Raw genomic sequence first — 14,476 nt, 5'->3', positions numbered from 1 at the left:
GGGGTCCCCCACTCGAGTGATTTGCAGAAAGATTTTTCTGTGGAGCTGCCATTCATGGTGGTCCAGTAAGTTTCTGCTTAGGTGGTCTGCCAGGATGTTGACCCCTGGTAGGTATTGGGCAATTAGGTCTAGCCCCATGGAGGTGGCTGTAAGCCAGAGACTCATGGCTAACCTGCACAGGGGGTAAGATTGGGAGCCCCCCTGCTTGTTGATGTACCACATCACTGTGGTGTTGTCTGATTTTATGAGGAGGACCCCTGTTCTGAGATGGGGTTGGAAGGAAGTCAAAGCCTTTTGCACTGCCAGCATTTCTTTCTAATTGATGTGCAAGTGAATTAGCTGGGCATTCCAAAGGCCTTGGGTACACCTGCCTGCTAGGTGAGCGCCCCAAGCAATGTCTGAGGCATTGGTGGTGGTGGTCTGGCCAGAAGGGCGGAGGATGGAGGGAAGACCTTTGTTCATGGCACAGGCCTCTGCCCACCAGACAAGTTCTTCCCTTATACATGGGTTCAGAGGGAGTGCAGTCTCTAGGGACTGAGATGTGGACACCAAAGGTTCTTTAAGTACAACTGAAGTTTTCTAATGTGAAGCCTGGCGATGGGGATAAGAAGGATGCAAGATGCCATGTATCCCAGAGCTTGCAAGAACTTCCTTGCAGTGAGGTGACTTTGGAAGCCAGCTGAGTGAAGTAGAGAGGCAAGAAGTGCTGCTTTTCTGGGGACAGGAGGGCCATTTGGGATGCTGTGTCTGGCACAGCTCCCAGGAAAATACTTTTTCTGGTAGGATTTTGTTTAGATTTTTTCTCGATGGTGAACCCTAGGGAATTAGGAGGGATTTGACAAAGAGACGGTCATCCAGGTAAGGGTAAATCTGTACATTTCTCTGTCTACAGAATGCTACAGCCAGGGCCAAGCATTTGGTGAATACTCTAAGAGCAGTAGATAAGCCAAAGGGCAGTGCAGAGAACTGAAAGTGTTGACAGCCTGCTCTGAAGTGAATTTTCTGCACAATTCCCTGATGGGGATGAGGAGGTAGGCATCTTTTAGGTCTAGTGTCACAAGCCAGGCATTTTTTGTTAGCAAAGGCAGGAGCTGCTGCAAAGTTAGCATTTTGAATTTGGGGACCACCAAGGAGGTGTTCAGTTTGGATAGATCCAGGATGGGGTGCCAAGTGCCCTCTTTTTTGGGAACAAGGAGTAGTCTGGAATAAAAACCTTTTCCTGTTGGATTTGGATGGACAGGTTCTACTGCCCCCTGGGGTATTAATAGTTTGGCCCTGTTTCAATGCCTCTGCCCACTGGTTTGGGGGGAGGTCTGGGTACCCTCTTGAAATTGGGAGTTCACTGAAAAAGAATCCGTATCCCTGAGAAATGATTTTTAAGACCCATTGGTCCTTTCCTCCTAGTTTTTGATGAGTGAAGGGTTTTCCCCAAATGAGAGGTCCTCTGGAGGGGAGGCAGAAGGGATGGATTCCTTTGCATCTGAATCCCCAAACAGTTAAGGGATGTTGTTCCTCTTCAAAGGCAGAATAATCATATTCCTCAGACTCTTGGTCTGTCAAAATTTCTGGAGAAGGATGCCTTTTCCTTTTAGGAGTGGGGGCCTGAGTACCTTGGATAAAGGAGTTGAGATCCTCTGCCATTTTAAGCATTTGAGCTTGGGGTGGGGGAGCAGTAGCAAGATGGTGACGAAAAGCAGATTTCATAGGAGTGGCCTGGCTTCTAGGCCTGAGAAAAGCAGTCAGTCTCTGAGAAGTGGTAGTCTGATGCGAAGATGTCATTTTTTTGTCTAGATTCGGTAGTGTGAAAGGCCTCCTCGGAAGCCAGTGCCTGTGTCGCAGCTCCGGACCCAACCAAAGCAGAGACAGCCAAAGGCTCAGAAGATGAAGTAGATTTCTGCGGCATACCACACAAAAGGGTCTTGGCAGAGGCCTATGTAGATAGTGAGTTGGGCATCAGGTGCTGTGAAAGCACCTCAATGAGTTCTGGAGAACTGACGATTTGCTTAGCGGTAGTGTCGTCAGAAGGCTTACCCTTGTGTGGCCTGTCTCTATCTCTACGTTTTTTCGGAATAGCCACAGATTGTTGGCTGATGGACGCCATATCGGAATTCGAAGACGGAACACGAAAAGAATGGTCTACAAAAAGAGCTCTACAGTGAATGGTTCTCACACTAAAGAGGGCACAGAACTGGCAACGAGGGACATCATGGTCTGGGCCTAAACAAGTGATGCAGTAAGAATGAAAGTATCAGTGCGGGATCTGCTTTCCACAGGTGAGACAATTGTTAACTTTTTCAGACATCGGTTAGTGCAAGAAAAAAGGGTTCCCAAAGGGGTACTTCGCTTTAGACGTTTTCTGCTGAAATTCAACTTCTGGTAGCGACCGACTGGCACTCGTGCAAACTGCTTCTGCTATGGGCTCCACGGCAAGAAAGACTGATGTAATGACATCGGATGCCTTGCTTTATAGCACTGATTACCCGAAGTCAGACTACAGATGACGGCAGCCGATGCACAAAAACAGTGACTCTGGTATTCGAGCCGACCGAGGGATAACCCACAGGTGATGACTGCAACAGTGAAACATGAAAAACATCTTAACACTGCCCTTCCATAGCAACATAAAGCAATTACATCAGTCAAGGGTTTAAAGGCAGTTGTCACTTCTGACAAATTCACATAAGCAGCATCACAGTACTGAAATGCTAAGCTTTAAATGTTGGTTATTTATAATAGTTCATAAGTTAAGATAACTTAAATGTAGTATCAAAGATTTCTGTGACATTTAGAGAAAAGTGAGAAAATATTTTTCAACACATTTACCATTTTCAAGTCCCCCCCCTTTCCAGGACAAAATTGCAGAGAGAGAGAGAGGTGGCAACGCTCATCAACCAGGTGCACTGATACTATTTTTTTTTTATGTTTTTTGTGACACCCTTCCAGAGGGTGATGCATGCATGGTACACAGATCCATGGTAAGAGACTCCCACTGCCTTTGAGTCGGTCCTTACAGCAATATGCATTTTCAAGTATGCAAATGAATTGTGGCCACTGATGGCAGCCATAATATACAGCTGAATAAACTTTAACATACGTTTGCTATGTGCCCTTGCATTAAAAAACATTAAGAAAAGGATATCAGCAGTATTTTAACTGTGTTTAAATGCAAATCTGACTGTGTGTGTAGCACACATCTTGGGTTCATAGGTAGGTACTAGGCTATCGGCCCTGGGGCCTATACAAGCCCAGCCAAAAAGGTACCCTGGCTTTTGCCACCCAAGAAAATTATTTTCCTGTGCCACTGTCGAGCAGAGCCACAGAGGTGATCCCTGGGGTGAATTTCCTATTTCCCATCCAATCATCAAGATTTTTCTTGAAGAGTGCTAATGAGGAGCTTTGTTTGATATAGATAGGTAGTTTATTCCAGAGTATGGAAGTCTCTGGGACAGGAATCTATCCCTCCGGTATGTTCTGTTTATTGTGGTGACAAGGTTTAGGTCCTTAGAGCATGTAGCTCGGAGAGATTGGGATTTCTTTACGTGGAGCATGTCCAACAGCTCTGGGTTTGACATAGCTTTGTATGTTAGGCAGAGATCACCTCTGAGTAGGTGATATGCGACTGAGTAAAGCTGGAGTTTTTTGAGACTGTCTGCGTAGGGCATCCGTTTGAGGCCGGTAATCCTCTTTGTGAGGTATTTCTGTGGCCTTTCCAATTGCTGTAGATGTCTTGTGAGGTACATACCAAAAGGGGCGTTGTACTCTATAATTGGTCTAATGAGTGATGAGTAGAGGGGAACAATGACTTTTTCTGGATGAGAAACCTTTTGTGATGAGGAGTGCCACATAGAAGGGCTTCCTGATTACTGTGGCGATGTGATTATCAAAGGAGAGACAACTGTCCACCTGTGTCCTAAGGTCTCATCACACTTTCAGTGTTAAGTATACTTACCGCCTATGTTGTAGTTCATGGGTACAGAGTTTTTACCAAAGGGGATGATAATGCACTTTATGGCACTGAGCTTGAGGCCATGGCTTTGACACCAGGGATCTGTCTCTGAGGCCCTTTTTTAGGATGTCCACATCGCTAGGAGTTTCGATTATGGCTCCTAGTTAGCAGTCATCTGCGAACTTCATTAGCCAAAGACGTTCTGTGTTGGCCTGTACTTCAGAGAAGTAGATACCAAACAGGAGAGGACCCAGGACTGAACCCTGTGGTACTCCACTTGTCACTGGTCTAATGTCGGATTTGGAGTCTGCTACTTTCACAGTGTGGGTTCGGTCAGTGAGCCAGTTGGCAACCCAGCTTGTGACATAGGGATTTATACCTAGTTTACTGAGTTTATAATTCCAGAGTGGGGGATGGTGTCGAAAGCCTTGGCAAGATCTAGATAGGCTGTGTGAACCACCTTACCCTTGTCTATGGCTTTGGTGACTGCTTCAAATAACTATCAGGTTTAGGAGACATGATCTGCCTTTTACAAACCTGAACTGGGTGGGCTCCAGAGTTTGGAGATTACCAATGTCTTTATAAGTCCCATGATGATACATTCCATGGCCTTGCAGACCAGGCTCGTCAGGCTAATGGGGAGGTAGTTCCCAGGGTCCATGGTGGCTCCCCCCTTGTGGAGTGGGATGACCGTTGCTGTGTGCCATTCAGCAGGCAGAAAGCCTGAGGTGAGGCTATGATTGAACATGGTACTTAGGTGGGGTGCCAGTTCGTTCTGTAGTTCATGTAGAACGCAGCCTGGGATGTTGTCTGGTCCCATGGATGCTGTGTTCTTGGCTTTGGAGAGAGTGTTTTTTTTACCTGTGCAGCCATGATTACAGGAACTTTGCATTCTTCTGGTATAGAGATGGGCTCTTTAGGGGGTGAGAGGGGGGGGGTAAAGTTAGCACAACCTATCTGCCAGGATGTTAGCAATATCAGTTGGGTCTGTATATTTCGTGCCATTGTGCTGTAACTCAGAGCAGATCAGAGTGTTGCCGTTGAGATTCTTTACATAGCTATAGAATGCTTTGTGGTTGTCTTTTTTCGTAACTAGCTTTGGAGGATTTTTATCAGGGATCGCAACTTCTTACTGAGGCTGACCAGGGAGCTCCTCCACTCATGGGATTTTACTTTCTTTTGCAACAGTTTCTTCCTTCTGTTGTACAGTTTGTTTATGGCAGGGGACCACCAGATTGGCTTCCTTTTTTTTGGAGGATAGCGTCTTGATTCCATTTGGGATAGCACGATCCATGCACTCATGTAAATGCTTATAAAGTGCAATTGTGTAGGATTCAGTAGTCGTAACTGTATTGTCCATCTGCATGGGTGTCATGAAGTTCACCACTTCTGTCTTAAGAAGCATGAAGTTGGCTTTGGAGAAATTTTTTACCATGGTTTCCTTAATGGGGGGTGGGGGCAGGATGTGGATATCCAGGGAAATTAGCTTATGGTCGGATCAGGCCAATGAGGCATTGACTTCAGGTGTGGAACACTGGTCACTCATGTTGGTAACAACTAGATCTAGGATATTGTTGCCCCTGGTGGGGGTGTGGATAAGTTGATCCAGGGCATTGGAGTTTATGAATTCCAGAAAGAGTTGAGCGAAGGAGTTGGTACATGTGTAGTTTTCCCAATTAATGGTGGGGTAGTTGAAATTGCCCATTATTAGGGTGTTTGGTTGAACCCTAATATTTTCCAGTACATCAAGAAAAGCGGAGTTGGAATCCTGGAGCATGGTACGGGATCTGTAGCAAGCTACAATTTGGACTGCAGTTTTGCCCAGTTAGTTGCACTTGGATAACCTTCGCTGCATTATGCTGAGCAACTAGCCTGGAGGTGTGGATATCCTAAATGAATATGGACACACCTCCGCCTTTGGTGTTCCGGTCCAGGTTACATGGCCGAAAAGTGTGGTATGAGTTATAGCCTGGTAGTGCAGGGGTGCTCTCTGGAGCCTTGAACCAGGTCTCAGTCACTGCACAGATATCAATGTTCTCCATTTTAAGGAGTGCCTTGAGTGAGTGCATTTTGAGATTTAGACTTCTAGCATTGAGAAGCATTACCCTCAGTTTTGCTTGCCTGTTCCTGTTACTGTGGTGAATTTGTCATTTGAACCTTGACTAAAAAAGGCACTATAGGGGCAGCAAGAACCTTAGCCAGTATCCGGAATCCCAGGGGTGACCGTGTAAAAAAACATGAGTGCAAGTGTGTGTATAATGGAGAAACAGATTATACGTCTGTGTTTACTTCGTGTCCTTTAAAATCAAATCAAAATGGAAATTTTGTGCAACTGTATGCGTGTATACACACACACAAATATATGTATGCAGCATGTATAATACTATATGTGTCTGCAGTACAGTGTGAATGCATCTAGACAATTTTGCAATGGACATTTTTGTAAGTAGTCACACATGCACTGATATATGGATGGATGTGTGTGCACGCGTATGTGCAAACACATATACACAGATGGGGCTTGTGCATGCATGTGTGTGTTATGTAACTGTCATCATCCTATTCAGCCTTCCTTTTCCTACTTTCTACATGTCCCAAATATTTTTCACCATACTAGTTCTTAGGCTCCACTGTAATAGTAGTTCCAGTCCAAATTATTTAGGTTTATTATGTTTTCTTATTGTCTTGCCTCCCTTTAACCCTGTTCTCAGCATATAAGCTTCACTTTCTTTCCATACTCGAGTATTGACATTACCATTTCTCGTATTCTCTTTACCTTTTTGTACTTAACAGTACTCTCTCTCTCTACCATTGCTCGTAACTTCTGTTACTTTTCCCCTTAGAAGTGAAAGGGCTTGGAGAAAAAAATAGTTGAATCTGCTTTACTTAAAAATGTCAAATAAGCCTTCAGGTTATAAAAAAATGTGTGGCGTGTGGTTACAAAATAGCAAACTCTGAAGCACATTCGGAATGCATCTACGGTTTAGGAACAAGACATTTAGATACAGATTGCAACATCTGCAAGGGATTCAACTCCCATGTTCTGACAGGAAAAATAAATTAATCCTTAGGGGCTTACTGCTTTCAAAAACTTTGCCAATGGCTTCTGGGGCTCAAACCTCCAACAGACTGGAGAAAAAGGGAGAGTCACTTTAAGGAATCTCTTAAGAGATCTCCAGAACGCACATCGGCTTCAACCCTGGCTCCATCTTTGGAGCCACCTGTTAAACAAAAAAAAAAAAAAATCGGATCAGAGGTAAAGATCTGACAAATCATCCCTGACCAGTTCTCCTCAGCTGTTGGTCAGAGCTGATCACTTCTCAACTCCCATCACCTTTTCTGCAGCAGTCTCCCAGTCACCACTAAAGACCCTTATCTACAGCTTCCTCCCTTCAGTCTTCCAAGAGCCTATCCAAGGCAGATGTGGATAGATGATAAGTTCCTCAGGACACAAATACAGATTGGAGTCCTTTCAGCTCTGAACCCATCGGGTCCGGAGAGAAGACCCTCCTTATAACCACACCTCCAATCATAGCTCCTTCTCCAATCCATGCTTCTGTTTCACAGCCATTGGATCCAAATGCCTTGCAGTCATCTGACTTGGATTTGAAGATATCGGCATCTTAGACTCTGATGTTGTACTCTGGGATGGATAGCTCAGAGACTTCAGAACCAGATAACTCTCAGAGCCTAAGTGTAGTCAATGGCTCTGGACTGTTGATTCAACTCTGAAGTTGTCAGAGCCTTCAGTTCCCCTTGGGAGCTTCAGCGTTAGATAGCTTGGCTCCAACTCCCTCTTTGGGTGGTTTGCCTGTGGGACAGCAGAGCCGATGATCCGTAAGCCTGTCTTAGATCCATCCGTTTCTGCTTCTCTCAAACACTCTGCTTTTGAGGTAGTGGAGAGAGCTTTCTCTATACATAGAGTTCAGACCCCTCTACCCTCCTCAGTTTCAACTTCCCAATCCCATTTGACTTTTGCATCCAGAGCCTCATCCATTCAACTCAGACAGCCAACCCGAACCAGTCTCCAGGCCACCACAGCAGGGTATCATCATCTCTACTGATACCTTCCGGAGCACCCCATTGAGGAGGTCCCCCAGGAGAGGAAGTTCAAAAGGAGGCACACTGATTTTGATGAAGGGGAAGGGGGCCCCAAGATCACCACCAGATGATGTCTCATTTGGAAACATCTTAGAACTCCTAAAACAAAGGGGTAGTTGGTCCCCTGATAATATTTCCCAAGAGGAATCTGTTTCTGAAGGCCTTCGGGGCTGGTCAGTCAACCTCCTTGGTGACTCCATCTGCCGTTGAGCTCATAGATTTAGTCTCAATGGGCAGGGAAAGAACCAGACACAACTGAGCCAATCCCTAAGAGACCAGACAGGATCGTAGCACCACCTAAAGATGGACCACACTGGAGTAAAGATGTACCCATTGATGCCATGGTCATAGCGGCAGCCACTAAAAAGGAACTGGCAGAGCAAAGTTCCTTTGTCCACCCCCCTGTCTGTGCTTCAGTGACTTTCACCCTTAAGTCTCTGATACTTGGGACTTTTCACAAGACTTCAGAGGGATCTGATCAAAGAACTTTCCAAATCTTTCTTTGGCACCACATCCTCCGAGGTACAGAGGACTATGTCCTCACAGCTGGCTACCCTACAGTCTATTTCAAATTTGTCCTTGAGGCTCATCTCCCATGCGGATGAAGGCACCATGCAGGTGGCAGGTTCAGGCATTTCCATTAGGAGACATGCCTGGATGCGCTTATGTAATTTTGCGGAACCCATGCTCCCTTTGACAGAACCTCCTTATTCGGCCCCAAAGTGAGAGACTCGCTCTCTAGGTGCAACCAGAAGAGAAAACCCTGTCTGCTGTGGGCGTAAGTTTTTTGACTTCTCAACAGACTTTTTCTAGGAACCAACCAGGTAGAAGGAAAATGCGGGTCAAGAAATCCCAGGACCCCTTCCAAGTTCCACATAGAGAGAGTTCTCCCAGGGGCAGAGAGGGGAACTCAAATGGAAGAAGCTGTCCTTGTGGCAGAGGTGGTCTGCATAATCAGGGATCCAAGAACACTTCGCTGACAGATTCTATCAGTGTTCCTGAAAGAAGGCTTGAATGTCCATCTCTGGAGGCAGGCAGGGGGTCATCTGTCACGGCACCAGACAGCCTGGTTAGAAATTACAAAAATTAATGGGTGCAGAGAACTATTTCCAGAGGTAATGTTATACCATTGTTCCATTTACCCCCATTAAATTCCATGAAAAGTACAGTTTTGTACCTACCATAAATGTAGATGTTCGAGGATCTACATTGCTGCAGTCATAACCTGTGGGTAGTCCGCTGTCTGTCGAATCCCTGAATACCAAAGGGCTGGCTGGGAGTCGGTCATAGTCGCCTAGGGCTGCGATCCAGCGCCATAAGTACTTAAAGCCATGACCGACGCCATATCCTCAGTCTTTCTTGCCCCAGATGTCAGAAGGCCTAAGCCAAAAAAGTAAACACCCCACAACCACCAGTGTGGAAATATAGATAACCCTAAAAGAAAAAAACACAGCAACCAGAGGGTCATAACCTGTGGGAATCCCAAAGCAAAGGAAAAAAAGGGAGGGCAAAAAAAAAGCATTAGGAGCTGCTAACATGCCCTGTAAAACTGCAGTGGCAAACCCAGCCCTGGACTTGGAATAAAGAGGGAGATGGTAATGTCTAGTAAAACTATGTACTGAACTCCAACTAGCTGCCTCCAAAATATCTTTAGTAGCTACACCCCTCAAAAAAGCAGTATATGTGGCAGTAGCCCTAGTAGAATGAGGTCTGATACATCCTTTCCATGATGAGAATAACAAAAAGCAATACATTGACCAATCCACTTTGAAATAGTCTGTTTTGAAACAGCTTTCCCTTGTGAACCTAAAGCAAAAGAAACAAATAACTGTTGAGTCTGTCTGAACTCCTTAGTTCTGCTCAAATAGTAACGTAACTGCCTGTGGATATCCAAAGAATGCAAGACTTTTTCCCCCTTATTTTGGGGATCTGGATAAAAAGTAGGCAAATGAATAGACTGGTTTAAGGCCACATTAGAAATCACTTTAGGCATAAAAGTAGGGTTAGTTCGCAAAGAAACTCTATCCCTATGAAATATCAAAAAGGGTTCAACTGCCATGAGTGCCTGCAATTCAGATACCCTCCTAGTGGAAGTAATGGCCAACAAAAAAACAGTTTTCCAAGACAAAAACTTCAAATCAGACGTAGCTGCAGGTTCAAAAGGAGGTAGAGTAAAGTTTCTCCAACACAAAATTGAGATCCCAGGAAGGAGTGGGAGCTCTACGTGGGGGTCTTATATTCTTTGCCCCTCTAAGAAATTGTTTAAACAAAGGGTGAGAAAATAAAGGAGGGTCACAATCATAGTGAGCAGAAATGGCTGCAGCATGAACCTTCACAGAAGAGAATGACAAACCCTTTTCCAGTAATTCAGTAAGATACTGTAATGCAAAACTCAAATTAGGCACTGAAACATCAAAACCCTTTGCTGTACTCCAAAGAAAAAATCTCTTCCATTTATCAGCATAAACTTTTCTAGTACTAGGCCGCCTGGCTTCCAAAATGACATCTAAAACCTTTTGAGGAAGCCGAGACCCCACCGTCAGATGTAGGGATTGCACCCGAACATTGAGAAAATGATGGTGTGACTGGGATAACAAATGAGGAACCTGTGGCAGAAGCCAAGGAGGCTCCTGAACTAAACTCCTCAGCAGAGGGTACCAATGCTGACGTGGCCAATCTGGTGCTATTAGAATCATGCAAGGCTTGTCCCTCCTGGCTTTCAAGAGTACCTTGGGAAGAAGAGGCAGAGGGGGAAAAGGAAGGTTGTTCCAACTGAAAGATAGAGCATCTACTTTCCAAGCATTTGGGTGGAACAACTTTGTGCAAAATTTTGGCAGTTGGAAATTCAGTGGAGAAGCGAACAGATGTATGTCTGGAGTTCTCCAAGCCACTGTCAATTGTTTGAATACCTGAGGATCCAGTTTCCACTCGTGGGGATCCACCATCTGCCTGCTCAATACATCTGCTAGGGAATTCTGTGCCCCTGGCAGAAACCGTGCTTGAAGATTGATTTGCATACGCAGAGCAGTTTCCCACAAAATCATTGCTTGTCTGCAAAGAGGATAGGAATGGGTCCCCCCCTGCTTGTTGATGTACCACATGACTGTTGTGTTGTCTGTTTGAATCAACACCTGTCCCGGCTGAAGTAGATCCTTGAAGGCCATCAAAGCAAATTGGACTGCTAACATCTCCTTCATGCTGATATGCAAATGTAGTAGTTTGGGAGGCCACATGTCTTGTATCCATTTCCCATTGAAGTGTGCTCCCCAAGCCAAGTCCGAGGCATCCGTCGTTAGGATCTGATTCGCCTCTGGTCGGATCACAGAGAGTCCCTTGTTTAGGTGACATTCCTGTGCCCACCACAAGAATTCTTTCTGGATGCAAGGTATAATCCGAATGACAGTGTCCAAATCGTGGCAGTGTTGAGTCCACACACTTTTGAGATACCATTGTAGCTTCCTCATATGCAGTTTGGCATTGGGAAGTACTAGAATGCAAGATGCCATGAACCCCAAGGCCTGAAGGACTGTCCTTGCAGTCAGCCTGGACATTACTGATAACTGTTGGAAGTATAGCTGAAGAGTTCTTGGTTTGTCCAGGGTCAGAAAAGCCATCTGAGAAGCTGTATTCAGTCTCACACCCAGAAAGCACATGTCTTGAGAGGGTACTAGACTGGACTTAGAATACCCTAGGCACTTGAAAACTGTCATAACATACTGTAGGTGTTGTAGTAACTTGTCTTTGTTTTGAGCAAGAATCAGGCAATCGTCCAGATAAGGATAAATTTGTATACCTCTCTGTCTGAGAAAAGCAATTACAGGGGCCAGAACTTTTGTGAATACTCTGGGCGCAGTAGATAAGCCAAAGGGCAATGCAGAGAACTGATAATGAGAAGTACCAGCCCGAAATCTCAGGAATCTCCTGCAGCTGGGCCTGATAGGAATATGAAGATAGGCCTCTGAGATCCAGGGTTACCATCCAGTGATCTTTGCCCAGCAAAGGCAGAAGTTGCTGTAAAGTTAACATCTTTAACTTTGGAATGTCTAGGTAAGTACTGAGAATGGACAAATCCAGTATTGGTCTCCAAGTGCTTCCTTACTTTGGCACTAGGAATAGACGGGAATAAAAACCTAGGCCTACTTCTGGCCGGGGACCACCTGAATTGCCCCCATCTGTAAAGAGCCTCCATCCTTTGCTGAGGAGGCACATCCGGCATGCCTTTGAAAGGAGGAAAAGTGTGAAAATAAAACTTGTAGCCGTGGTTTATTATATCCAACACCCATTTGTCCTGGGTGACCAAATGCCAGTTTTGTTTGAAAAGTCCCAACTTTCCTCCTAGAGGAGCTGCCAGTAGAGAAGGAGCTGCAGTGGAAGATACGGTCATTGGGACTGTTTACTTAAAAGGCTGACCCCTGCCCTCACCAGAAGACTGTGCAGGAGAACTCCAAGTCCTAGGTCTGAAAGAACCCTGAGGGCTCTGCTCTGCCCTCTACCAGCTAGACCGCCCCCTTGACCCGATAATCGAAGAAGGAAAAGACCATCCTCTAGCAGGCCAATTCCTACTAAACTTAGGGGGCTGCACCTGCATAAAATCTTTGACCGTCTGCATAGACTTAGCCTTATCTTCCATCTTTTTCAAAACAGATTCCACAGAAGGACCAAAAAGAACTTCGGATTGAAGAGGAGCATCCAAAATCCGAGCCTTAACATGCTCTGACAAATTTTGATCCCTAAGCCAGGCATGTCTACGAATAACTGAACCTGTAGCAGCCACCCTGGATGCAGCCTGAAGAGCATCGAAACCACACTGCAGAGAATGCTTGCCAACTTGATCTGATGCATGAACCAACTCCTGAAGCTCTTTACACTCTATACCCTCAGATAAAGCATCCACCTTAGATTGCAATTGGCTTAACAAAAAAATTCTGATACTTCAGGATATGAAATTGGCAATTCAAAGCCCTCATAGCTAACGTAGAGGAGGTGTACACTTTTTTCCCCCTATCTATCCAAAGCCCTAGAATCTTTATCCAAAGGAACAGGATTCTTAGCCACAGAGGCCTTAATACCCTTCGGACCTTGAGTAATAGTTTCCGGATCAGCCCTAGGAATCTTGTACAAATATTTATGTGCTTCAGGCACTCTATAATATCATGTGACTGTTTCTGCTCCTATTTAAAGCAAGCTGCTTTTGTTTGAATGATTGTTAGTATTGAAGAAGGGTTTCACCCGAAAGCTTTGCTGTGATATATTAAATTCTTTTCTGCCTACGTTTGTTTGTTTCTTTGGTATTCCTGCATTCCAGCCTTGTTTTGTTGGACTCTATAATATCCGTCAGGCTTAACAGGGGCAGGGGGCAAAGAATCAGGATTAAGGGAAGATTCAGAAAAAACATCCTGAACAACATCTAGGACAGGAGGAATAGCCAAGGGCCTACGCTGTGGCAGAAACAAAAATTCCCTGAGCAGCTTCCGAGAATCAGAAAAATCCTGACCTTCCCACTTGAAATGCTCCCTCATGGAATGTAAAGTCTCAGAAAAAGAAAAATCCTCTGGAGGAGAAGCAGAAGGAGAGGAATCCTCTGCATCCGAATCCAAATAAGAAGGGAATTCCTGAATTTCCTCAACTGAGGAATCAGAATAATCAGAGGAATGATCCATCTCTTCCAAATGTGTCTCTACCCTAGATCTCTTTTCCGGGGGGGGCATAGAACCCCTAATCAAAGTAATCAAGTCTTCAGCCATTTTTAACATATGCTTTTTAGGAACAGGGGCTGGAGAGCTAGAACCATGACCTGGGCCTACATTACAAGGTTTGGCTTTAGCATGAACTTTAGCCACTGAAGTAGAAGGCCTAATAACCTTCTGTAAAGATGGAACTACAGACACCTGTGAAGCACCTTCAGCCGGGCCTAACTCCTGAGAGGCCAACTCCTGTAAAATTACCAAAACAAGCCTGGCACAGTCTAATCTCCGTTTAATGGTGCGTCTAGCACAAAAGTTTAATAATCTAACAACGCCGCTGCTCAGGCCCTAAGCAAGGAATACACAAGAATGGAAATCCTTATGCGGTATCTGTTTCCCACAAGAAATGCAATTATTAACTTTTTCTGACATCCGGATAACTGAGGCAAGAAAAGACAAAGATTTCTAGCGGGTACTTAGCCCAACTTGGTCTTCGGTCTGAAACTCGACAAATGAAAATTTCAGTATGGCACTTGCAAACGCTGCTGCTTTGCCGACCACGCCGCAAGAAAGACTGAGGATATGGCGGTCATGCGCTTAATTATGTATGCATTGACCAGCCCAGCTCTAGTGACCGACACCGCCAGCCCAGCTCTTTGGTATTCGGGCCGACAGAGGACAGCGGACTACCCACAGGTTATGACTGCAGCAATGTGAGACTAAGAACATCTACCCGATGTTCTAA

General features: G+C 45.2%; 1 protein-coding gene across 1 annotated transcript in view; it reads right to left on the bottom strand.

Moving 5' to 3' along the window:
- LOC122813842 (zinc-binding protein A33-like) overlaps nt 1-14,476 on the bottom strand; it is a gene marked incomplete at its 5' end in the record, with an annotated part of 195,750 nt that overhangs the window by 54,288 nt on the left and 126,986 nt on the right.

The sequence above is a fragment of the Protopterus annectens genome, chromosome 10.part0, assembly GCF_019279795.1.
Source record: "Protopterus annectens isolate FY-2018-M chromosome 10.part0, PAN1.0, whole genome shotgun sequence".
Lineage (NCBI taxonomy): Eukaryota > Metazoa > Chordata > Ceratodontiformes > Protopteridae > Protopterus > Protopterus annectens.
Note: the sequence above shows the minus strand (reverse complement) of the source record. Positions and strands in the feature narration are given on the sequence as shown.